Source organism: Tachypleus tridentatus, chromosome 6 (genome assembly GCF_004210375.1).
Source record: "Tachypleus tridentatus isolate NWPU-2018 chromosome 6, ASM421037v1, whole genome shotgun sequence".
In the NCBI taxonomy this organism is placed as follows: Eukaryota; Metazoa; Arthropoda; class Merostomata; order Xiphosura; family Limulidae; genus Tachypleus; species Tachypleus tridentatus.
In genome coordinates, this window is record NC_134830.1 from 125,475,781 (window position 1) to 125,503,615 (window position 27,835).

The window sequence follows — 27,835 nt, forward strand, 5'->3', positions numbered from 1 at the left end:
CGAGGAACCCATCACTTTTTTAAAAAATGAAAGTTTTGAGACGGCTCGATTAGGTAATGAAAACAACACTTTGTCATAAATGCACGTGGTGATGACAAAAGTTTTGTCAAAACGATAAAATGTTTTGTTTTTTCTTCCCATTACCTACCGAGCCAGGTGGTTAAGGCATTGAAGTCGCAAACTGAGGGTCGCGGGTTCGAATCTCCGTCACGCTAAAATTGCTCGCCCTTTAAGCCGTGAAAGTGTTATAAAGTCACAGTCAATCCCACTATTTGTTGGTAAAAGAGTAGCCTAAGAGTTGACGGTGGATGGCAATAATAAGTTGTCTTCCATCTGGTCTTATACTGCTAGCTCAAGCCGTCTCAGAACTTTTATCACGATGAAATATTAAATCAAGTGAAACCTTCACGGTTTTGCTACTGACAGGGATGTGTTTTGTTGCTGGAGTTTTTCTTCCTTGTTGTTAAGCTCAAAGCTGCACAACTCGATATTTGTGGCTGTGTCCACCGCGGACATCGAAACCCTAGGGTTAGAAGTCGTCAGACTTGCTGCTGAGCCACTGAAGGGGTGAACGGTGGATAGATGAGACGAACAGATGCTTTTACTTTTGGTAATGGCGTATTTATTTGTTAATCGTTGATAGTGGTGTATTATGGTGTTGCAAAGTGAGTGTTCCGGTAACGTTGTTGCTGCTAGTAAGCGCGTATTTTAGTAGTGTTAGTGATTTTGGTAAAAACATCTTGCCATAGTAGGGCGTTCTTTGTTGCTAGTGTTGGTAAGGATGTATCTTCGTATTGGTAAGGGCGTATTTTTTGCTGTTTATATAGATAATTCTGCTGTTAAAAAGAGCTTGGAAAACAAAACTTCGTCTGGTAACTTTGTTTTTCTCTAGGGCACCTTCTAACAAATGGTGTAAACGTAACAGCTGTTGTTATGACAGCATCTTCGACTGAACATTGCTTATTGATGTCATACATTGCTCAATAAAAAAATAAGATTACCACTTGTAATTTTTCAGTGCCACAGAAAAATCGATTTTTATCATATAGTTGCTACGAGATGGCGCTAGTACAAGGTACTTCATTAGCAGCAAATACAAGGAAATTTGAAAAAATATGTTTAGTAATCCTTTATCAATTAATGTATCAAACTGTTTAAAGGTTGGGCGTATCAGTCTTTTGATTTATATACGTTTAAAATGTTATCGGAATGTGAACTCAAAAGTTCTTGGTTCGCGTCCCGTTACTGTATTTAAGAAAGAAAAAAAGCCGCGATGAGCATTTGGGCCGTGTGTGCTGATTGTGTCGGAGAAGAATAGTCCACGAGCTATAGTCCTATCAGTTTAAAACTTGAGACAGTCCATGTTTAGCTTTGAGTGAATTTCTGAAACAAACTTGAATTGCATGTAACACAAAATATCATACTATAACAGGAGTTTCCAAACTTTTGAGCTTTAGGCATTCAATTTCTTTAACGATGACCCCAACCTAATGATCTAAAAGAAAAGTTTAATAATAACCACTCTGAGAAACCTTACTTTCAAATAATAGCCATTCTGAGACACTTTACTTTTAAATAATAGCCATTCTGAGACACCTTACCTTTTAAATAATAGCCATTCTGAGACACCTTACCTTTTAAATAATAGCCATTCTGAGACACCTTACTTTTAAAAGAAACCAAACTTGAGTGGACTTTCATTGCAAGTTATGTTATAATTTTTATTGATATACATAAATTCCTCGCCTAAAATGTTGCTCTGCTCGCTGTCAAAGAAGTTTGAAAGAAAATATTTGTACATGCGCCCAAATTCTTCATGAGTGAGGTCACAGACGTCCCAGGTTTTAGCCTTGTTTAATTTTTCGTCCCTATCAAAAATAGTAAACATTTAAATTGGTTCAGTTTTTCTGAATATCGACACGAGTTTGATATGTCATAAGATTTTCCTTGTAGAACCACCTGACAAAGACAGATCAAACAGTACAGTATTCTGTCCTCTGCTATGTTTTCTTGACATAACCTGTGGTTACGTAGCCGAAGGAGTTGAGGTTTGAAGGTCCATCCGTGAAGAAGGAAATTACTAAGCCCCAGTGAGGAGGTTTGGGGCAATTCGGTTGCGTTTATAGTTTTCATTAGAGAAAATTTTAACAAATTCTGTTCGTTGTTTTCAAACTCAATGCGATAGTTTTCAGATTACTTAACAAATGGCAGAGTGTGTGTTATTGTAACTTAAACAGTTTCAGAGCTTTGACAGTGTGACTCTGCATAGAAAAAAAGTATCAATTTTTAACCCCGGAATTCTGGAAATCCTACTCTTATTCCGTTTTAAGAATTCTATTTTGAGTATCATTGTTATAGTTAAAGCCACAAGCGCATGGCTGAGAAAAGCATTATGGGATATGTTTAGAAATAATTCCTTTCAGCTCTAAGTTTTCTCTCTTTTCGTGTGTTTGTTACACAGAGATGCACAATGGGTTATATGTGCTCTACCTTCCGCGGGAATCAAAACCCGATATTTAGTGTTATAAGCTCATTCACACCTGAGACGATGAAGGTCGTTTAGAAAGAAACCAAAAAACAGCGAAATATTATTGAACTGTTGATGTTTTTTGCAGATGTAAATCGTAATACCGTCAGGTAAGTCAAGAATGACAAAACATTGTCCATAAACCTAATAAAACATTTACAAAATCAGTGGTTTTCCTTCTTTATTTGAACTTGGTTCAAACCTTTAAATGATTTTTGTGGTGTTCGCTAGTCGTTGTGTCGTCACTACTATTTACACTTTAAATGTTCTTTCCTTAAGCTGTTCGTATTTGTGATGGACTGGGTTTAGTTTATGTGTTTTTCATTCGATTAGAACAATTCTCATTAAAAATAAGCTACATTAAAAAAATCTGTGTACGATTTAAACGTTTTAAACTAACAGAGAAATACGTATTTTATGGTTCTATTTGTTTTTATTATTTTCTGGATGGAAGATAAGCTATTTTGTGTCGTCAGCTCGTTATGAATATAATTATGAAAGAGACAACACGATTAATGTTAACGAACCCGTTTCTATTAAGTGTTAAACGTTTTTCTTTAACCGTCATATTGCCTAATTATTTTTATACTGTTCATGACCGGATGGGCCCACCACTTAATCATTTCTTGTTTTTGTTTGTTACACCGTAACGTAAGGAAAATAGTGGTTAAACAAGTAGACACAGTTACTTATTTTATGTATGTAAAACACATGCATCAAATATCAGTAGCAATTGATTTCAAATATAATTTTTGTTTGTTTCTTTTGTGACTTTAACCTTACTAGGTAAAGCGTAACAACCAAAGTCACGGGTCCACGGGCAATTTGGCTCCTAAATAGTTTTAAAATACGTGTGAAAAATAATTTCAGGATCAATCAACTGCTTTACTTGCACGTGGTCAAAGTTCCTTTGTTTGTTGCTAAGCGCAAAGCTACACAATGAGCTATCCGTGTTCTGCGTACAGCGAGTATCGAAACACGATTCTTAGCATTAACAGACCTAATCGTGGCATGGCCAAGTGGTTAGGGCATTTGACTCGCAATCTGAGAGTTGGGGGTTCGAATCCCGTCACACCAAATATATTCGCCCTTTCGGCCGTGGGAGCGTTATAATGTTTAGGTCAATCCTACTATTCGTTGGTAAAAGAGTAGCCCAAGAGTTGGCCTTCCCTCTAGTCTTATACTGCTAAATTAGGGACGGCTAGCACAGATTGTTCTCGTGTAGCTTTACGCGAACTAAAAATACAACCGAACAAATAAAAGTCCTTAGAATTACTTACTGTATAGCCACCAGAGGGCTCAAAGTAACTATTTTTTTAAGAAATTGAAATGTGATAAAGAGTATCACATAACACAATATATAATTCACTTTATGTTTAATGTGTTTAGAATTTTCTGTAAACAAAGACGATTCTCCATTAAGACACACCAAAACCTTGCTTTTTGTTTTTGAAACACTCCACTATTAAAATATTCCATCTGAGGATCGTGGGTTCGAACCCAGTCCACTTCACAAACACGAAGAAGAAGGTTTTACGCAATTAAAACACATTTCCAATTTTGAGGCTGTGTTTCCGTTATAAGAATGACTTTCGTATTCCGTTCTTGTGGTTTATTTTTAATGAAAGGTAAGCTATCTTATGTGGTGGCGCGTGCTTTTCTTAAGCCGCCTTCTTTTTAGTGTGTCGTTTCACATTTAGGGACAGCTAGCTTTTGTGTAGTTTAGCGCGAAACTTTGAAATAAACAAAGAAACCACTTCGTTCTAAGAAGATTGTGACGGGTCTGTTCGTGATCAGTGTTGTCAAAATCTTGTGTGTTGTTCGTTTGATGGAAGAAGAAATCTGATAATAAGGAAAGCGGACAGCTTTGAGACGTATGGGATTAAGTAATCACCAGAATAATAGGATAAACCCAAACCTGTGAAACAGAAAACACTTGATCTGATTAGAGTATCCTTCTATAAATGAAAACTCTAAACCTGTTAGGTTTTCCTTACAATTGATGACACTTTGAAGCTGAGAAGCAAGTACCAAGGCTTATAACGCTAAAAGACGAGTTTCGATATCTATTGTGAGCAGAACACAGATAAGCCTATTGTGTACTTTTGCGCATAGCGATAGAAACGAATGAACAAATATGCTAGGCCACCTTTTTGCAGGTCATATCGAGGCTTAATTATTTGACGTTAGAGCAAATTGTGTAACAAATGTTTACCATCGGCCAAATTTCATTGGTATATTTACTACTCTACGTGTTCATATTAGTTTCGCTTAAAAAGTGCAGTAAAGTGTGAACACATAAGAGAAAGAAGAAGACAAGGTTTTTGCATTTCTCTGCTAAATATGGACTACGATATTCCAACGTTGGACCAGCGTTAAGTTCGAAGGCTTTTAATGCTAAATATTTGGTTTCGATACCCGCAGTTTTCATAACACAGATATCCCATTGTGTAGCTTTATGGTTAAAAATGAACAACACGAAAAAAATTACTACAACATATAATATATATCGCTCGTAGTTTAATAGAAGTTAGATAGGAAATGAAAGTCAATTCTGAAGACGGGCATAAATGCAAACAATATAAACAACAGTAGTCTTTTAAAGAGACACTGATTATCAGGAAACTTAGTGTTAATAATATATACTGCTGTTAAGTATTAGCATCAAAGAGTTATGGTATCCTTCAACACAACTTGTGTATCTATAGTAACGAAAGTTCCTCTAGCACATGTGTATCTATTGCAACAAAAGTTTCTTCAACACAACACGAGTATCTATAGCAACAAAAGTTTCTTCAACACAACACGAGTATCTATAGCAACAAAAGTTTCTTCAACACAACACGAGTATCTATAGCAACAAAAGTTTCTTCAACACAACACGAGTATCTATAGCAACGAATGTTCCATCACCAGCACCGTTACCCATGCTTGTCTGAAGGACGGTCATCACTGGAGGCTGAGATCATTACAGTGTCAGTTACAGGTAAGAAAATCGATGGTGGTTAGTTGTCAGTTGGAATTTATTAAAACAGAACTTGTGTTCGTTTAACGGTTAGATTTAGAAAGGAAGAACAAATCTGATGAAAATATTCAGTTCAGAAACTGTGTGGCATAATATAGAGAGAAACTGATAACTAAAGGCAGACAAATAGAAAAACAATACAAAACAAAAAATAGGAGAAAATGGATAGACAGACAAACAGAAGAAGAAAAGAAACAGACAGAGAGAGCAAGATATAGACAGACAAAGAGAAGAAAAAGAGAAACAGATAGAGATAGCAAGATATAGATAGACAGCGAACGAGACAGATATAAAACATAAATAAATAGATAGATGCACGATAAACTAATAATTTGATTTTAATGTGGTTCATCATAAAATGTCAAATGTGAGTGTAAACAAACTTCAGAGACATCTGGTGACTACCCTGCACGACATCAGAGTTTCGTAGGAAAGCTAGAATTTCCCCAGTTTAAAAAAACAACAACGAACATTTTGAAAACTAATCTACGATATACACATGCGTACAGACATCAGGTTAGGGACGTAAATCCATCGAACTCTGTTCTTTCTGCACCGTTTCGCTTGTATTCGTCATTTACGTAAATAATTAAGTTTCGTTTTTTATTATTTCTGTATTTCTGGTTTTGTCTTCTACGTTTATATTTTGTCTGTGAAATAATACCATTTTCGTGTTAATGCGATTACAATGTAGGAACAATAATGCAAAGCGTGAAACGTTATGAAACCTTAATGTCATAGGTGGAACTTAAGAGTGCGTCTTGGCTACAGAAACAATCAATACGCGAGTTATTTTTGAGAAATATCGATACGTCAGAGTGGGGAGTTACGTCTAACGGTATCGTAAAGCCTTTTTAGTCACAGTGTAATACCACCAGTGTATTTACCTTTCTCTGATAACCGAATGTTCAGAAACGTTGTTAATATGCGTAGAATTTTGAGTTATGTCTTTTCATTTATCTATATTTTCACGTCTAAGGGGCCCCCTAGCGGCCCGAATACGAAACATAGGACGCGTAATGCGAATGGAACACGAAAACGACTCTGTGTTACGATCGATATTTGTTTCCCTGGGAATCTGTAGCAAGAGCGGGTTTTGAAAGTCCAGCTCACTTCAGAACCAGGTCTAACACCATCCAGAATCTTGTACGACACACAGTTGAATGCATTTTCTGTTTGACTAACGTAAGTGGAGAATATTTTTATTTTAAAGCACCGTAGACTGGATGACATATTGACAACTAAACAGTCGCTTCTTTGTTAATGGAAAAATCCTTTCTGTTCAAACTTGGTGCTGGCCATTTGGAATAGGTAAGTGATCCATCAGTATAGTGTTGGGTAGGTAATTGTCCCATTAATATGGTGTTGGGTAGGTAATCGTTCCATTAATATGGTGTTTTGTAGGTAAATGATCCAACAATATAGTGTTTGGCAGGTAATTGTTCCATTAATATAGTGTTGGATAGGTAATTTATCTATTAATATAGTATTGGGTAGATAATTAATCCATTAATATAGTGTTGGGTAGGTAATTGTCCCATTTATATGGTGTTGGGTAGGTAATTTTTCCATTAATATAGTGTTGGGTAGGTAAGTGATCCATCAATATTGTGTTTGGTAGGTAGGTAATTGATCATTAATATGGTATTGGGTAATTAATATAGTATTGGGTAGGTAAGTGATCCATCAATATTGTGTTTGGTAGGTAGGTAATTGATCCATTAATATGGTATTGGGTAGATAATTAATCCATTAATATAGTGTTGGGTAGGTAATTGTCCCATTTATATGGTGTAATTTTTCCATTAATATAGTTTGGGTAGGTATATCCATCAATATTGTGTTGGGTAGGTAATTGATCCATAGGTATTGGGTAGGTAGGTAATTGATCCATTAATATAGTGTCTGGATAGGCAATTTTTCCATTAATATAGTGTTGGGCAGGTAAGTGATCCATCAATATTGTGTTTGGTAGGTAATTGTTCCATTAATATAGTGTTGTGTTGGTAATTGATCTATTAATATAGTATTGGGTAGATAATTAATCCATTAATATAGTGTTGGGTAGGTAATTGTCCCATTTATATGGTGTTGGGTAGGTAATTTTTCCATTAATATAGTGTTGGGTAGGTAAGTGATCCATCAATATTGTGTTTGGTAGGTAATTGTTCCATTAATATGGTGTTGGATAGGTAATTTATCTATTAATACAGTGTTTGGTAGGTAACTGTCCCATTAATATGGTGTTTGGCAGGTAACTGTCTCATTAATATAGAGTTGGGTATGTAATTGTTCCATTAATATGGTGTTGGATAGGTAATTTATCTATTAATACAGTGTTTGGTAGGTAATTGTCTCATTAATATGGTGTTTGGCAGGTAACTGTCTCATTAATATAGTGTTGGGTATGTAATTGATCCATTAATATGGTATTGGGTAGGTAATTGATCTACTAATGCAATGTTGGGGTAAATTATTGTGTAGTTTAATATAGTGTGAGAGTGAAGTAAGGTATATATTAACATAGTGTTTAGAGTGAATTAACTGTTAACGTAATGTTCATATTAACATATGTTAATATGCACATTTTACCAAATTAACATTTAAGACAACAATATAAAGGTGAATATATTTGTTACAATAAAACTATAGGTGTCATCCTTACAACTGTGACCCTTGTTTTATTGAGTAGACTCGTTACTTGTTTCGCGATTTAAAACCAGGTTGGATGTTACTAGCCCTAATAAAGAGTTAACTGTATTTTAGGAAGTTCTATTAGCGCCAACTGTTTTGATGCACCTGAACATCCTTCAGATTTAATTGTGCTGATGGGTTGGAAGCTCAAAGAGATGCAGTGACTGCATTTTGCTTGTTATTTAGTGTGCTGTAGTCATTCTTTTTAACCATGCCTGGCCTGCGAGTACTGTTGTTGATGTGTAGGTGTAACGAAAGTGTAATCAAACCTGGAAACAAAAATATTTGTTCGAGTGAAGAAATTTTATGGATCAAAGGAACACATTTGAATAAATCTTTGATGTCAAGTACCCTCACTAATACATTTTTAACAATTAAAAAAAACACAAACTAACATCATGTTGTATGTTGAATAAATGAAACATAACAACCATTGATCAACAGATTAAGGATTAAACACCAAAGAGAAATCCCCTGTAAACTTAAAAAGTTCACTTGCCACTAACCCGTATGTACACTTGTCAGTATCCACATGTATTATCATACCCACTTTTCACTTACACGTTTCGTTAACCTATATGTCTATATGTACACGTTTCACTAACCTAATGTTCACTTTTCACTGCCCCATAAACTCATTCCATCTTTTCCTTACTCACCCTTATCTATCCCTTACTACTCCTTATCTATCGCTTATTAACTCCTTATCTATCCCTTACTCACCCTTATCTATCCCTTACTAACTCCTTATCTATCCCTTACTAACTCCTTATTTATCTCTTTTATTAATCTTTATTTATCCTTTATTTAATCTCTTATTTTATCTCTTATTTACCTTTATTTTATCTCTTATTAACTTTATTTATCCTTTATTTACTTTATTTATCTTTATTAACTTTTATTTTATCTCTTATTTACTTTATTTTATTCTTATTTATTAATCTTTATTTATTCTTATTTTATCTTTTATTTATCTTATTAATTCTTATTTATTCTTTATTTACTTTATCTATCTTATTTAACTTTATTTATTCTTATTTAATTTTATTTATTCTTATTTAATTTTATTTATTCTTTATTTACTTTATTTATTCTTTATTTAATTTTATTCTTTTATTTAATTTTTATTTATCTCTTATTTACCTTTATTTATTCTTATTAATTTTTATTTATCTTTATTAATTCTTTATTTATCTCTTATTAATTTTATTTATTCCTTATTAACTTTTATTTATCCTTACTAACTCTTATTTATCTCTTTATTTATTTATTTATCTCTACTATTTACTTTATTTATCCTTATTTACTTTATCTATCCCTTACTAACTCCTTATCTATCCCTTACTAACTCCTTATCTATCCCTTACTCACCCTTATCTATCGCTTACTCACCCTTATCTATCCCTTACTCACCCTTATCTATCCCTTACTAACTCCTTATCTATTCCCTATTCACTCTCTGTATATCTTTTCAGTCCCTTCACTTATTCCTTTTATTTGTTTGGAAGTTTACTCCAAACTCACTAAGTTAAAGTAGTAAAAAAACGAGACTTACAGATATGCCCTCACACAGAATTTTTAACCAATTATTTGAATGTTTTTTAAGATGGTTAACCCGGTTCTACTTTCTTCTCTGATTGGTTGGTTGAGAGAGTGTAAGAGGTTTATGTTCTCGAGCATGGTTGACATCCATTATCTTAACACTATTCCATTTCATCGTATAGTTTTCATTGACATGAAGATAGATCGGAGTTATTGATTGTAACTGTTGTTGGTTATTTCATTACTTTTATGCTTTCGTCTCCAATAACCTCACAATAAGGCTTAGATAATTATATATATGAATAACCATAACAAAAGTTGATATATACTTGCCAGAACTTCGTAAGTCTCCGCTTTTTCCCCATTGGCTTAGCGCTAATACTGTAGGCTTACAACGATAACTTTCGGGGTTCGATATTCGTGGTGGACCGAGTACTAAATCGTAGTAATTTTTAATTTTTGTTTTGTTTGTAAGTATTAAGAGAGCATTATCTTGGATATTTGGCGCAATACGAAGTTCCTGAGCACAGAGCTTGATTTGTGATATATCAGAAGATATCGTTAGGGTTTGATTTGTGATATATCAGAATATATCATCATACGTACACCGCACTGCCAGAAAACGACGAAATAAAAAAAAAAGATTGAACTGTTTCTTGAGTGCCAAAAATAGTCCCAGGTTCGAGTCTCGATCAATTTCCACTTCTTCAGAAAAATTCAAAAATTTTAACCCCGCCAGATCAACGATCTCATCAATCAACGCCCTCGGGCTTCACCGGATCAACGCCTTCACACACACACACACACCATATCGCAGAAAGTTATGGTTATGGAAGAAAATACCTCGATCCAAACAGCCATGACGATAAAGACTGGCATTTTTCGTGGCCCTCTCAACACGATTACAAACATGAAGTTGACGAAGACCCATCAGAAAAAAGTTAAAGGGGATTAACCCACCGGGTGTATTATACTCTTTAACCAATGAATAATGGGATTGACCGTAATATTATAACGCCACCAAGACTGAAAGGGCGACCATGTTTGGTGTGATGGGGATTCGAACCTGCGACCCTCGGATTACGAGTTGAGTGCCTTCACCACCTGGCCAAGTCAGAAGAAAGGAAAGATAAGGTGTTCAGTACAGTGGTGCTTGCGTAAGATAAGGTGTTCAGTACAGTGGTGCTTGCGTGTGCGTTAATTAATCTCTTCTCAGCGGTTAGTCTGATTGTGTTTGTACTCGTCAGATACCGCGGAAGGAAACGTTAACGGTGTCTATTGTGTTGGAACGAGCTGGACCAACGAGATATCTCTGTGTTCACCGTCTCGTTTTGGGGCCTAGAATTTAAAGCAGAAATCTAATTCTTTTCCAGACTGCCTAACGCAGTTCCAGTGACTAAGAAACAGTGCTACTGTGTTTTATAGATTGCATTAACCATTTGCTTTGTCACCCACTACCTTCACGTTGTGTATTATTTGATGTAAGAGCTCAGTAACCTTGCATTAGGTTTGTGACGTGTCCGTTAAATACTTCCTTACTTCGGGAATCTTGTAGTTAGGATGGTTGTATACTGACATAGATCGAAAAACAGATTAGTAAAAAACTGACAGAGAGACAATAGATGAATGAAAACTAACAGAGGGGCATACAAATAGATAAATTAAAGTACGGGAATAGGTACAGACAAAAACGTTGGATAGACAGACAATTCTAATAGCTATGGCTTAAATAACTGGCCCGGCATAGCCATGTGGTTAGGGTGTTCGACTCATAATCTGGGGGTCGTGGGTTCGAATCCCAATCACACCAAACATGCTCTCTCTTTCAACCGTGGTGGCGTTATTATGTGCGGTCAATCCCACTGTTCGTTGGTAAATGAGTAGCCAAGGAGTTGGTGATGGACAGTGATGACTAGCTGTCTTCCCTCTAGTCTTACACGGCTAAGTTAGGAACGGCTAGCACAGGTAGCCCTCGTGTAGCTTTGCGTGCAATTCAAAACAAATAAACAACCAAGAAACAAATACATGAGCGTTGAAACAAAGAACGAATAGTGTTTGATTACCGGGTAGTTGAAAAGAAGTAATATTCATAATTTAAACTTGTGATTATTCAAGGTTTTTTGGTTTAAAAATTAATATTAGTTTAGCCATACCTTATGTTCAAGTTATACTTATTGCTAAGCGCAGAGCTACACAATGGTCTATCTTTTCTCTGCTCCACCGCGGGTATCGAAACTCGGATTTATGAATTATAAGCCTGTAAACATATGGGAAAGTCGTTGAAACTTAGTAGAGAACATACTAACGAAAGTTATATCTGTCAAGTCCCTATTACTACACGCGTTTATGAATTCTAATTTTGATATCGAGATATTTTTTGTCTGTTTGTTTGAGTATCAACGAAAAGCTGTTGGACAATGGTATACCATCCCGTATTTTACAATTACAAACTCCGAAGTCGACTTATTTTTATATTAGGTTCTTACCGTCTCTCTGTTGGTTCAGATTTTTTGTGCGTAACTAATAAAAAACATCTTTTCATTGTGCAAGTTCTGGACTTCATTACGTAACTGTCCGACGTTCAGTAAGTGTACAGCACAAGGGGAGGGGGAAGGAATTGTGCTGCCTTTTTCAGTAAAACGTTGTTTGTTAGTGGACGTTCATGGAAATAAATACTTAACATCAAATAATACAGAACCAGTTCATAGCGTTATCTTGTATATTAAACATGACAAGTGTGTGTTTTATACTATATATTATATATTTTATGTTACAGTATCTGTTAAACGGACAAATCAAGTGTATATTTTATGTTATATATTATACGTGACAAATCAGGTGTATGTTTTATGTTATATATTATACGTGTCAAATCAGGTGTATGTTTTATGTTATCTGTTAAGCATGACAAGTCAGGTGTATGTTTTATGTTATATATTATACGTGGCAAATCAGGTGTATGTTTTATGTTATGTATTATACGTAACAAATCAGGTATATGTTTTATGTTATGTATTATACGTAACAAATCAGGTATATGTTTTATGTTATGTATTATACGTCAGAAGTGAGGTGTATTCTGTTTTTTGTTTGTCGTTTGTCAACGTAGGTAATATCTCCGCCTGTTGGTGTTTTCTCAGTTATGTATGTTCGTTGAAAGATTGATGTGTGTTACTGTAACTTGGACTTCATTACATCAACAGAAAGTAGATATCTAGTCATGACGTCACTAGTAGTAACGTCACAACTGATAAAAATAAGAGCCAAGTATCACATGTACGGTTGTCTTGGTGATGGTTTTTGGTGGAAGTAACACGTCGTTCTGTTCAACATTGTACACATATAGCTATAATAAATTTATTGCTGCCTCAGAAACACATCTCTATTTGACCTAAAATCGTTTAAACTCTCATTGTATGAAAAAAAGAAAAAGACTTTAAAGCACATAAGTATTCCCGAATCAAGAACTAACACGTTACTGTACTTTCAGTTTCTCTCTCTCAAGAGCAATTGTGTTTGTTTTTATTCCTTTTCTTCTGTAATTCTGAGAATCGACCATCTGCAGAGCACCGAGAGAAAAACGTCCGACAGTTCCGTGCAACTGGTTCCTGTTATACAGAAGAGAAAGCTGTAAGTGTGTACGTGTTGGCACGATTTTCTTTGAAATGTTCGCTCCACAGAAAATGAGTGGCGTTTGGTCTAGCGGTGAGATCGGAAGCTCCAGGATCTATGACGTGATGCTACTCAGCACTCTTAAGATTTTCAGATATGGGTGCGTTATAAACGGAAGAGTCAGTCTCGTCATATAGGTTGAAGATTACAATGTTACATAGAACTTACTTTTTTTTTAATTTATTTTTTACACGAAACTGTTCAGATTTGAAATCTAGTTCTTTAAAGCTCTGAATATTCTCCATATCAGTTGACAAGTCCTTCCTTTAGGGAACATTTTTTGCCCTACATAATACAGTGTATTAAATTGGGCACGTTAAGACGTACAGCAGTTGCTTCCTTTAACTGGTGAGAAATACCGTGAATACTTTATGTGTATATTAGACGACTAGATGTTAAACCAGAGTTTGTTCTTCTTAGTACGGTTCTTCCGTAAAATGGCTATTCAGATGATCGTTCTTTAAACTTAACCACCCTGTTTCTATTATTATCGTTATTTAAATTTAACCACCCTGTTTCTATTATTATCGTTATTTAAGTTTAACCACCCTGTTTTTATTATCAGCGTTATTTAAGTTTAACCACTCTGTTTCTATTATTATCGTTATTTAAGATTAACCACCCTGTTTCTATTATTATCGTTATTTAAGTTTAACCACCCTGTTTCTATTATTATCGTTAGTTAAGTTTAACCACCCTGTTTCTATTGTTATCGTTAGTTAAGTTTAACCACCCTGTTTCTATTGTTATCGTTATTTAAGTTTAACCACCCTGTTTCTATTAGTGTTTCTTGCTATTCCTATGGTGAACGTTATCTAAACTGTTAAGCCAGCGGTAGATGTTCCTCCCGTCGTTCTTGACAACATTGCAAGAGTCAGAGCGAGAGAAAAACATCAGGTATAATCACTTGTTCACTGATATAGATCACTGAAGAATCTATAAGAAAACAGCCACGTTAAAAATCACATAGACTTCCAATAGCCGTACAAATATAGATTACCCGTGGAGAGAAAAGCTTAGTCGAAACAGTAATTCCAGGAATTCTGTAACCGTCACGTAATGGACCTCGCGTTACATCTTAATTTTACTTCGGTGGTAGAACGTTTAGGCTAAAAATACTCACTAAAATATATAACTACTTAATCAGTGAAAGGAACCTGGATAATACGTGCAATAACGTGAACAAGAAATCCAGATACAATTACACTTAAATAGGAAGGTTTAGCCGTCGTGGGACCTCATCTGTGCTTCAACTTAGATTTTCACTAAGAAAGACTGTCGTGCTAAATCAGTTTGGTTGACTCATGTTTCACATATATGTAGATGACTTGCTTTAATCAGAAATTATTCATAATTTAACATGATAATTGCAGGTAATATGTGGGCTACTATAATCGATTGTCACTCTTATAACGTATCCATAGCACTGAAAGGCGGCACATGATTTTGTGGGAACGGGACGCTATCCATGACTATCTAACTCACAGTTTGGCACGATAACGACTAGGCCACGTTCGGCCCACGGTTATAACTAATTCACTAAATAATCGTATACCAAAATTTAACCTAAAAATTATCATTTATTTTTGAATTTCGCGCAAAGCTACACGAAAGCTATCTGCGCTAGCCGTCCCTAACTTAGCAGTAAGACTAGAGGGAAGGCAGCTAGTCATCACCACTCACAGCTAACTTTTGGGCTGCTCTTTCACCAACAAATAGTGGGATTGACCGTCACATTATAACGGCCCAACGCCTGAAAGGGTGAGCATGTTTGGTGTGACAGGGATTCGAACCCGTGACCCTCAGATTACGAGTCGCACGTCTTAACACGCTTGGACATGCCGGGCCTACTGTCTGCGATTTACAACTTAAGCAATGGGCTTAGTACGATATATAAATTCATGTTACAAGGGCACTAAAAATTCTTAATTTAAAAACGGGAATACGGGGTCGTAAAAACTACAGAAACGAGCTCGCTAGCTTAACGTGAAAATGTTGTTGCATAAAAGTAAACAACCTAGCTTAAGGTTTGAGATGCAAGATAAAAAATTGGAAAGTTATAAACGTAGTTAGGGATACTAAACTATACATATACTGTAGAAGTTATTTACTCAAGCTACATCTTCCTATTTTTACATCAAATGTAATTCTAGTTGACAACATGGTGATGATGGCTAGCTGCCTTTCCTCTAGTCTTACTCTACTAAATTAGGGACGGCTAGCGCGAAATTAAACAAACAAACAAATAGTCCTACGTGAAACAGTTTCATGAAATACGTAGTTGATGTATGATGCTGTCTCGGAAAACTGTGATAACCTCTGGATTAGTTTCAAGCAGTTTGAATGGCTTTTGATCCTGATGTCATTGCTACAGAGTTATCTTTGACAATGGTATTGTGTGTATGATAATCTAGAATCGCCATCTCCTGCTTGCACAATTTTTGACATTCCTTATAGTCAGTTTCAACGATGGCTACTCTTATCTGTAGTATCTATAAAATTCGCAGTCAGGCAGTATGGGCTGTAATTTGACACTTACGATTGGCAGTCATGATCCAATGCTGGAAAACGAGCTAGATGCTATATTTTAGACTACGGCTTAACGATGTCTGTTGTGGGAGACTAGCTTTTACGGTGCATGATGATTTACTATAGCTATTGACTGCTTGATGCATTAGTTCGAGATATAAAAAAATTAAGCTACAGTTGGAGATTGTCGTGGAGATTTCTTTGAGGAAATCGTGAATATTTATCGTCTCTGTGCAATTAAATTCTCTCATATCATAGAAATGGACATATATTTGCCTAAACTAAGACATAACCACATCTAAGCATGAACAAAATTTTATCAGCAAAAAAAGCTGCCTTTTAAGTGAAACATACATGTTTAAAACATTGATTTAAATAAACTTTTGTGTCTTTTAAAGTAATTACTCTATGAATGTATGCACTAGAGTTTAATTTTTTTTTTACTCCTTCATTTCATTCATAATATCGGGGTTGGGTCCATTAAGTCACTACTTGTTTGTTACAGTCACCTGATGTTCATATGTTAGTGGCTGATAATTCTTGTTTCACCGTGTATTTAAGCTTCTTCAGTGAACGCCAGATATTTCTAAGAAAACGAACTTCAAGAGGTAATAATAACATCTTTTACACTAGAATTATAATGTTGGAAAAATACTTAGATTCAAGAAGTCTTGATAGAAATAAAAACCCATAACCTGAGCACTTTCGAAAGGTGGACCTTTCTTCATTTTTCGTTGAATAGGTTTTTAGTTGGGTGGACTTAGTGATAGAGGTATTATTGTGAGAAACATTGGTAGCTTTTGAGATAGGGAGAAATGTGGAATTTGGAAGAACTATTAAAAGTAGGAACAGGATACGACTGGCTGTGACAAGAGTGGGAGAGGGTTATGGGAAGTAAAGTACTTGAAGTTTGAGGTCAGGGTAAAAATACTAGGAAAGCTGGGGTGATGTCCATTTCGTTCAAGAAAATTAATGAGTGGTTTTAGGTTTGTGAGGTTAATGAAGGTAAGATTGGGTTAAGTCTGCATAGGTGTTTAGTAAATTAATTAAAATGTTGAATTTAGATGATGGGTTATTTAATTATTGTGCTGTTTTGTGTGTTGTAATCAGTGAAAGTATGTTTGTTCACATCTTTATATATTACACTAGTTTAATGTGTAGTCTGAGGCTGAAGACATGTGCTATTGTGTTTTCAGGTTATGAGAAACAGTCTTCAACAATCTTATGGGATTGTTTCAGGTCGTTAAAAGAAAGGCCCATCTTTTGAAAGCATTCAGTCGAGTTATTTCATTTCAATCGTTTACGCTAGAATTAAAATTTTCTTTAGTTTATAAAAATTACAGAAATGACTTTTAAATTACCCTACATAATACGCAAAGAGCCATTTAGTAATACTGCCCGAGAAAGCTGCAAAAAGTGATTTCGTGTGCACAAGAAATGACGAAAAAAATAAAATCCATTCTCGTATATACCAGCTTTTCAGTTAATACAAAGCTGCTGAGATTTGATATAATGAATATCTGGATGGATAAACATTACTCTTACCTAACTGTAGAAGGAGTAGGAAGACATGGGTATCATATTAAATATGAAAATGAACACACAGTCGTTCAGTTTTTAGTTGCACATACATTCACGGGTTGGGTGTGGCATATTATTTAACGTCCATAATATTCCATTTGTTTTAATAAATGGGTCAGTAAAATAAGATTTTCGACGTATTTGATTTCTTATAAATGGTTCAGTTATCCTCAGATAAGTTTAAACGACCAGTTAGTAACTACTATATGGAAATGTGATCTGCTTCAGAGAAACACAATCATCTAATAAATATCATTTTAGATGTGATGTCGAGAAAAACAAAACACAATCACGATCTTCTAAGAATCTTAATACAAACCACTCTTTGCTTGTTTGGTATTTTAAACTTACAACAAATGAGTTAGCGGTCAGATAAGAGACCAGAAAATTCAGGAATAGCAGTCTAAGTTTTGGAAATATTGAGGGGAGAGGTGGGGGGCAACTTGTAAGCAGCATCCACCTTACACCAATCAATTCCTTACCGAATAGCGACACTGATAGTCGCTTTTACAACGCACCCACAGCCGAAAGTTTGAAGTGTGTTCAGCGAAATGTCGAGGCCTTTTGTCTTCAGCCCGGTACGTTAATTATTAAGGACTGTCCACCTTTCTTCAGTAATAAAGCCAAATTATAACGACAATTTGAACTATCTTTTAGGAGGTACTTTCACTCGAACATAACTATCTTCGTCATATTTATCAAACACAGTTTTTATAATTTGAAGTATTAAATGGATAGTCGCATCTCAGTGACTCCTCTGAGAAACTGTTGTATCACTGAAATGACTTTACAGTGTTTCAGTTCTGCGAGTTTCACCTAGTGGATAGATATACTGAGCCGTTTTTTTTTCCCAAACTCTTATTTTCAAAAAGCTGTGACATGACCCCTGAATCTTTGAGTTTGGAGAAAATGAGCGATGGTTGATTCCAAGGTAGTGAGGGGATTAAAAAATGGAATTTAGTAACATTAAATTTACATTGTGTCTCCTGTTGAAGGATAAAGTTTAGGGAAGTCGGAATGGAATATGGTAACATTAGATTTATATTGTGTTGTGTCACCTGTTGAAGGACAAATTTAGGGAAGTCGGGATGGAATATGGTAACATTAGATTTACATTGTGTCACCTGTTGAAGGACAAAGTTTAGGGAAGTCGAAATGGAACATGGTAACATTAGATTTACATTGTGTGACGTCACATCTTGGCAGGAGAAGTTTTGGAGAGGAAATAGGGTGTAGGAACGTTACACACTATAACATGTTTTCTAGGGATCTCATTAGTTGGAGTATTTTAGCCATGATAATTTCTCAGACGACAATGGGACATATTTTCATAAAAAGTAGAAAGAAAAGTTATTTTGCTAGTAACTTCGGTTCTTAAACTATATCAGAACACTGATAGTCATGCCAATTAATTTCATGACAGCGTCCAATAAAATATTTTTTGCATGACTGAAGACTCCAGAATATTTTGTTAGGAACGTTTAATTTACCTTTCTTTGAGGTACATATTTGACAAAGTGAAGGCTACCTAGCACGCGCTAAGCTCCATTACAGGACACAGCAGTTTATGTCACGTGATCCGTTTGATAATGACTCTGGCCACTAGCACGTGAACTTTTTTGTTACAGTAGGTCATGCAAGGTTCTCTCTTGTGACGCATAATGACTCTATTTTCTTTTGACTGATACGAAACAGTATTTAGTAATTCACATGGTAACTTAAATGGTGATTTGAGACGAACGTGGCTCGCTAGAAAATAAGGGCAAGTTACTGGTAATGTTTCAACAAGAAACGGTACTATAGCGTTATAAATCTTATAATGTGTTAGATACCTTGAACTAAACCAGATTACCAAAATCTTCTCCATGAAACCTTTAGATTCTATGGAAATAAACTAAAGATTTGGTTGACGTCTTTCACTATATTTAGGAAAAAAAACAGTATTTATGCTACAAACTTTCGAACTATAAACCAACTGTTCGAACACACACCCGTCTTCCGTTCGTAGGCAGCATAGGCTTAATGACAAGTTTTTCAAAGCGCAGATAGCCCTCATGTAGCTTTGCGCGAAATTCATAAAAACAAAAACAAAATAAAGTTTTTCAATATCACTGTCCTTTGTTATCGTCACTATCGTCAGCACTTATCAGATTCAGTCGGATATAGTAAAGTTCATCACAATAGGTCAGATACAATAAAATTTTCGTAATTAAATGATAATGCGTTAAGAAAAAAAAAGACGTTTGATAAGTTGGTTATGACGTGTGACGTTTGATAAATCATTATTTGAACAATCTTTCGTAGTCAAGTCATAATTCACTTTACTACTTTGTTCTGGGGATTTACATCGCAACCGTGTGTTGAAAGAAGGCGCAGATTGAAGAAAGCTTACCTACAAAAACATTTGTATTGGATAATTTACTTGGACAATCATTACATTTAGTGTTTAACGCACAATCTTTCAGCTCAATTACTTAAGCTTTCTACATGTACGAGACGTATAATAAACAACAGTATCTAACGGAACAATTCGAATTACAATTAACAAAATTTGAACGTACCTTGTGTTTCTTTACAATAGTAAACCCGAAGCCTAATGAGATAATAAAACAAGGCCAAAAACATAGCAAGCAATATTATCAATCCGGTTTGTTAACATATGATATGATCAACAGTATAAATATATAAATAAAGTAAGATAGATAGAATGAAATAACAAAGAAAAATTTAAATTTAAAAGGTAATCAGTAAGTGTGAGGGGAATCCATGATTTTGGTTAATACCTGTAGGAGGACCACAGTCATTGGCTGCTACTGTAACGGTTTGTTTAATTTTCTCTCCTTTTAAAGTAACAGTCTTTGGCAATTATTTTAAAATTCTTGAAGTCCACATCGTATTTGTTCCCTCTAGCGTGAAATTTCTACAAAAACGTCTTCTTTCAGCTAATGTTAACAAAACGTTTGGTCTCGATGTTTTCATTTTTACCATCATATAATAAATTATAGAGCACGTTTATTTGCATGGAAATTGCGGCTAAACCTCAGGTGAGAACTTACGTAGATTAGTCGGGTTCTTAAACATGGTGTGAATGTTAAAAAAACAACTGAAATAACGGTGATAGTCCCAATAACGTAATTCATACAAATATTAACACTCCTATTAAAAACGCCCCCCGCTAGTACAGCGGTATGTACACGGATTTACAACGCTAAAATCAGCGGTTCGATTCCGTTCGGTGGGCTCAGCGGATAACCCGATGTGGCTTTTCTATAAGAAACACACACACACACACGTATTAAAAACACTGGCTAATGTTGGAACACTTGAAAAGTTACTTATTTATCTCTTTCGAATCTTTTTATGAGATTATTAACTGAAAATGTTTGATTCCATAACTAATATAAAAGAAATTTTACTGGTTGTTTACTAAGATATAATGAAGTGTATTTTACACAGGGTATCTACATCTTTGGTCACAGGTTAAGTGGCCTATGCTTGTATTGCAACATATTAAGTTACAACTAAACTTAAGCGTCAACATTTTAGCAAAGGGCTCAGGAACACTGAAACTTAATTACTTGTATAAGGACTGCGGTAATGATAATGTAGGTGTGATATTCATTATTGGTATATTTGTTATGAATGAGAAAGATCTAAATTTAAGCCTAGTATTTCAAGATGTATATATAATTTTTCATAACAATGCACAGTATTAAGCCTAATATTTTAAGGTTGATATATTTTTTATGAATGAGAATATTAGTTAGGCCTAGCATTTCAAAATGAGTATATTTTTCATGACAACGAACAATACGTAGGCTGAGGTGGATATATTCTTACTGAAAACAAACAGTACTTAGGCCTAATATTTTGAGGTAGGTATATTTTTAATGAATGAGAACACTACTTAGGCCTAATATTTAAATTTAAACCTTAGAAAGCAAGCTATATAAACAGGATTTCCACCCAGTAAGATGAAGTTTAGAGAAACGTGCTTTTCGCGAATAAAGAAAACACCATGACAGCTATCTGTTGTTTCTTTTTTTATTGTTTTCAGTGGAAATGCCAGTAGTTCATAGACTGTCTTTTTCATTATTATGATATGTAAAGCTGTGTTCAAACTACAGGGCTGGTTCGATAAGAACACACACCACGGATTGACACATATTTAGTAACGTTGTGTTTACTTGCGTGACCTGAACGTCAGTGAGAAACGCACCAAAGCTGCATGTGTGTGAGTGGACAAAAAACGCACTTAGTCGTTTACAGTGTGCATACTTCTAAAATAAATTGGTTTACTACATAAAACATATATTAATCTAACTACTTTTGTTTGTTTGTTATTAAACACAAAGCTATACAATCTAGTTTAAAGTTTTCTAGATTTTATTACTTTTGTATCTAATCTTTCCCATTTTTTAGCCGCAGCATGAAGTCATAGAATGGCTCTGTGTTTTCAGGTGTAAACTTTTAGCTCGTTGGTCCGTCATCTCTCGACTGATTTGAGATCTAACTACAGTTCTAGACTCAGACCCTTTCGATTGATGTATTTAACCATGCCCAATGTCTTATTAATTTACTCTAATTCTGCCTACAAGAATTTCAACTGCCGCGGCTATTGTGGATTCCCTCTTATTTCTTTTTGTGTTAGATTTTCTGTGCGGTTTACACACACACACTTGTCTGTATGCATTGTCTTTGCTATACTCACCTTAAGTATCAAACCTGGTTTTCAGTGTTATAAACCAACAGACTTAACACAGAACCACTAGGGGGCCACCAACGTACTCAAATTTCTGTTTTATAGGTTTAATTGATATGTTAATAAATTTAATCTTGTAGAATGCGTTACATATTTGTTTTAGAAAATGTTACCACACGTGGAAATCATATGATTGTTTCTCTTGTGACAAATATTTAATTCGTTTATGAAACAGAAGTTAACTGATCTATAGAAATATCTTTTAATTTACAATATAACAGTATAAATAATTTAATCCTGTAGAGGAAACTGAATATCTGTTTTACGTTTGTTTGTTTTTTTGAATTTCGTTCCAAGCTACGCGAGGGCTACCTGCGCTAGCCGTCCCTAATTTAGCAGTGTAAGACTAGAGGGAAAGCAGCCAGTCATTACCACCCACCGCCAACTCTTGGGACACTCTTTTACCAACGAATAGTGGGATTGACCGTAACATTATAACGCCCCACGGATGAAAGAGCGAGCATGTTTGGTGGGACGGGAATTCGAACCAGCGACCATCAGCTTACGAGTCGAGAGCCGCTAACCACCTGGTCATGCAGGGCCTATCTGTTTTAAGAAACGTTATCTTGTATGTGTAGATTCGATGATAATTTTGGTGAAAAAAGTATTAGTGTAATGTGTTTTACTTCTGCTTCTGCGGGGAATTTCTGATACAGTATATATTAATCTTTAACAACATATAAATGTATTTTTTCTTATATATATATATATATAAGATAGCTCTTCAGTCTTTAACCCTTTCTCGAGTTTCTACACTAAGAAAACGGACTTCATTTCGTGCAAAGTCATAAGTTCTTTAATCTTGTTGAATTTCTGTTTTTTGTTTAAGTTGTTAATTCTCCTTTGAATTTCAAAGTTAACAAAGTATTTATTCCCTGGTGAGATAGTTCGCTAAAATGCGGGTTTGATTCCTCGCAGTGAACAAAGCAGATAGTCCAATGTGATTTTGTTTTAAAATAAACAAAATAATTACCATAAAGGCGACGTATGTATGTTTATTTGTAAATAGTGTAAATGTTCAATAGATATTCTTATAGAAAACGAACTTTTACATACCAGTCTTTTCATTCGAAACTAACGACTAAGAAACTTTAAAATCCAGAATTCGATCCAAGCAGTGCCGCAGCGCAGGTAGCAACTTGTGTTTAACAAGCCACCTTCTTAAGACTTCGTACCGAGATTAAACCAGTACTATGATTTGCATCACTCAGTTTGTTACATAACTGTCTGTGAAAATGAACCAGACTTTTTGCTGTCACCTCTAAACGTGTATTAAGATATCTTATTCACTGACATGCCAATTTTGTTCACGAACGTTAAAGATATCCAATCAAAATGTCGGGAGATAGGGGCCACATTTACGGACTCGTTGTTGCTAATGGTGTTTTTTTTTTTTTCTTTAACTATCGCGAGATGCAAAGCTACATTAAAACTACAGGGCTGGTTCGATAGCAGGTATTGTGGATTGACATAACGTTTACTAACCTTCTGTTTGTTCTTTTAACGCGCATGAGCAAAACGTCAGTAAAACACGCAACAAAATGTATACGCGTGCGAAAAGAGAGAGAATGCTCTCGGTTTGTTACAATCCATAATAGTTTGAGGATAGCCTAATGGCTAGCGTGTCCAGTTGTTAATTCGAGGATTCGTGGATCGCGTTTCGTTAGTGTGGGTGTACTCTATGAATGACTCTTCTAGCTTTCTGCCCTCTATAGCCCATTAGGAGCATAAGGTCCTTGGTATATTTCTGCACGAATATTCTGAAATGTAGTCATAAGTACGCCAGCCTATTTTCGCTGAATAATTTCAAGGACTTATTTACATTTAATATTATTAGACTCACATCTTTCCCTATAGTTTTCCTTCTCAACATGTGTTTATTAGCCTTTGTTTCCTAATTTTATTATTCACTGCATTAAATATTAGTGCATGGATCTATTAATGTATTAACCTATTGTTTTAATTTGACAAACTCGATTTTCTAATCATTTCACGACGTTTGTTACTTTATGAAATAACTTATTAAGTTCCAAAAATTGAGCAAATGGAAACACGAAAACCAAACTTAATGATAATATTAAAACAGATAAATTTTGGAAGACATGTAAAACCTTGAACTTCAGTCTATAAGTTCAGAAATAAAAAGTTATGATAAAGTGCTACCCTCTATAATATCATCACATAATTGTTTTTGAGTCCCGAGGACGCGTACGACCGTTGGGCACATCAAATGCTGACACATAATCGATGTTTCTCGTGTACATTCACCTGGTGCTGCTCGTTTTATATCCAGGCACCTGTCCCTAATTCAGCAGTGAAACACTAGAGGGAAGGTAAATAGTTAGCGCTAGCCGCAACCAGCTCTCTGGTTATTCTCTCTTTTTTTTTTTTTTTGCTAACGTTCCTCCCTTGTTCACTACAAGGTTTGTTTTGTTTTGAATTTCGTGCAAAGCTACACAAGGGCTATCTGCATTAGCCGTCCCTAATTTAGCAGTGTAAGACTACAGGGAAGGCAGCTAGTCAACACTACCCACCGCCAACTCTTGAGATTGACTGCCACATTATAACTCTCCCACGGCTGAAAGGGCGAGCATGTTTGGCACGACGGGGATTCGAACCCACCACCCTCAGATTACGAGTCGAAGGCCTTAATCCACCTGGCCATGCCGGGCCGTTCACTAAAAGACCAAAGACAACAGGTGAGACAACAGTAATTCCACGGTTCGATTCCATGTAGTGGACACACAGCAGATAGCCCAGTGTTACTTTGCTACAAACCTTACAAACAAACAGTGAAAGAACAAGAAAAAATCACGTTTACGAAAGTTAGTGTTTCTATACTAGTTGAGTGTGATCACGGTTGAACATTGTTTTCAGAACAACTTAGTATCTAAACTTAGCGAACATTTTAACCTTGTCATTTTAAAAACAACTCACGTGAATCATCACGAACGTTCAGAGTAACAGTTGTCAAATCAACTAAAATAGAACGAAGGTAAAAACGAAACACACTATACACCATGTTGTTAAAAGTTGAGAAAAGTGTTAGTTATTCTGAAATTTAATCAGAAGTTTATTCACGCTTATAGTAATGATAATTGTATCCATCTAGTTGTCAAACTTACCACGCCTCTGATACGTACATTTCCTGCAGTTAGATGACGTGTTGTTTGCAAATTAAAGGAACTAATACCAAAGGGTAATTTTATTTTCTGTTACGCTCCCGTAATCGATTCCATGTTTCAGGCCTGACGCTTGATTATCACCACCCGTGAAATTTACTTACGAATAAGGGAAATAAGCAACATATAAAACAACCAATAAAAGCTTAAGAGAAAAATAAATTAATTAACAAATCTATAGCTTTGAAAGATACAAGCAAAAAAAAAAGCAATTTTTAACCTTACCTATGATGTTTTATTTGTCTTGACCTAGAGCGCCACCAACCGCTTTTCATCTAACTACTCTTGCTTATCTGTTTGTAATTAAGCGCAAAGTTACATAAATGGGTCGTCTGTGCTTTACCCACTACGCGTATCTAAAACAGATTTTTAGCGAAGTCCATAAACATATTATTGTGCCACTAGGGGCACTACTGTTGCATGATTATTATGTTTGATTATATAATAATTTTTAATTTAAGCTTCGTTTGAAGGTTTTGTTTGTTTCTGAATTGAGAGCTATCTGCGCTAGCCGTCCCTAATTTAGCAATGTGAGACTAGAGGGATGGCAGCTTATCATCACCATCCACCACCAACGCTTGGGTTTACTCTTTTTGCTAACGAATAGTGAGATTGACCGTCACGTTATAACGCTCCCACGGCTGAAGGGGCGAGCATGCTTGGTGAAAAGGTGATTCCAACCCGTAAGGTTCGGATTACGAGTTGAGCACCCTCATCACCTGGCCATGACGGTCAAGTGGTACGTCTGAAGGCATGTAACGCTAAAAATCGGGGTTTTATACTTGTGGTGGGCACAGCACAGATAGCCCATTTCGTAGCATACAACTCTATATGACACGTTAGGTTTAACGTCATTAGAAGGTGTAACTATTTGTGACTGCTACAGCTTCCCATTTTATCCGTGCTCTGCGTTTCACGAGTATTGAAATAAAATTTTATAGAGTTATACGCTCCCAGGCTTTCTGGTGGCTCAACAGTAAGTAGTAAATCCACTCCTAATGGCACTGTTTATTCGATAATGAATGACATTGAACTAGTGGCTGTAGTTAGAACTTGGATAAACGATAATAAAATATAAATTGACACGTCTAAATGAAATTGTTTTTTAGTTTATTTTCTGCGAAGATTCGAGCCTAATTCCATTGTAACTCGGTCTTTACTGCCTGACAAAGGACGTCTGTTCGAAACATCACAGAAAATAAACCAGAAAGCTTTCATTTAAACGTGTCAAATTATTCCTCATTATCGTTTATACAAGGTTTTCTTTTCGCATCTTACGGAATAACACTCATTCAAGTTTACTCAGAATGGCTACCTTTTACTTTATTTGTCTAGATATGAGCGCGGCCCTTTTGTAGAGCTCTGAATTCTTAGAGGTGATAGGCCAGGCTCGAATCAGTGTGATTGCAGAAAATATTTTCCTTATCCTACAAGACTTGTGGGCGTGTTTTAAGACTGACAGTCAGTCCTTTATCATGGATGGTTACTGATATCATAATAAACAGACAAACTTCCATGTAAATTTCAATAATCTTTCACGTGAGGGGACGAAGAGAAACCACAACGTTCCTGACCACCCCAGCTGGAGAGAGAATTCTTCAGACTTTTCTCTCTATAAACTAAACCCCTGCCAAGTTCGTTTGCGTTTATCATGATAAACCCTGGTCTATAGCTGAAATTTTAGGGCGGCAACATATATCTTTAATAGCGTTGCAATAAATATAAAATAGTTTAAAAGTGGTTAGCATAATTATTATATTTCTAATGAAAGGGTTACGTTGTCCATCTATATGGGCGAATTATGTAAAACGATACATCACTAGACCAAAGAGAAAGAGAGATAAAAAGAATTTTCGTAAAACGAAATTTTTCTCAGACGAGTCATTTTGACGGATCTCCGATTTTGGTTGATAGGGGGGTTCCACAGGGTTTCGTTATACATTAGTTGCTGACACTATCTTTGTTAGGCCCTGCTCAGGGAGGGTTGTCATGGCAACTCACGAGCAATCAATTCAGTGATGCTTGTATTATGTACACTAGGTTGGCAATGTCTAAAAAGAGACATAGTTAAAAACATTTTTCGTTCTCGTTGTCAAGCTTTTTATGAAGGTTCCTATTGTCAAGAAAAAAGCATTGTTTAGAAGATTAATCGAAAGAAAGATTCCATCTACTGTAAAAAACAAACAAAAAACTAAATTTGATGAATCCAATCGGAAAATTCAAAACAAGTGTTGACTCTTTCGACCAGGTAGGTAGTTTCGTTTTCTTTTTCAATTTACATATGTAATTAATGCTCACATTATCTGCAGAAAATATAAGAA

The 27,835-nt window shown here is 35.4% G+C and overlaps 1 protein-coding gene across 1 annotated transcript in view; it reads left to right on the top strand.

Annotated features, from left to right (window-relative positions):
- Positions 1-6,461: 6,461 nt before the first annotated feature.
- The window catches only part of LOC143251716 (uncharacterized), a 40,293-nt gene continuing 18,919 nt past the window's right edge, over positions 6,462-27,835 (top strand). Inside the window, exon 1 of the mRNA XM_076502960.1 lies at positions 6,462-6,863. The gene's annotated coding sequence lies outside the window, so the exon portion shown is untranslated. The remainder of the gene's footprint in view (positions 6,864-27,835) is intronic.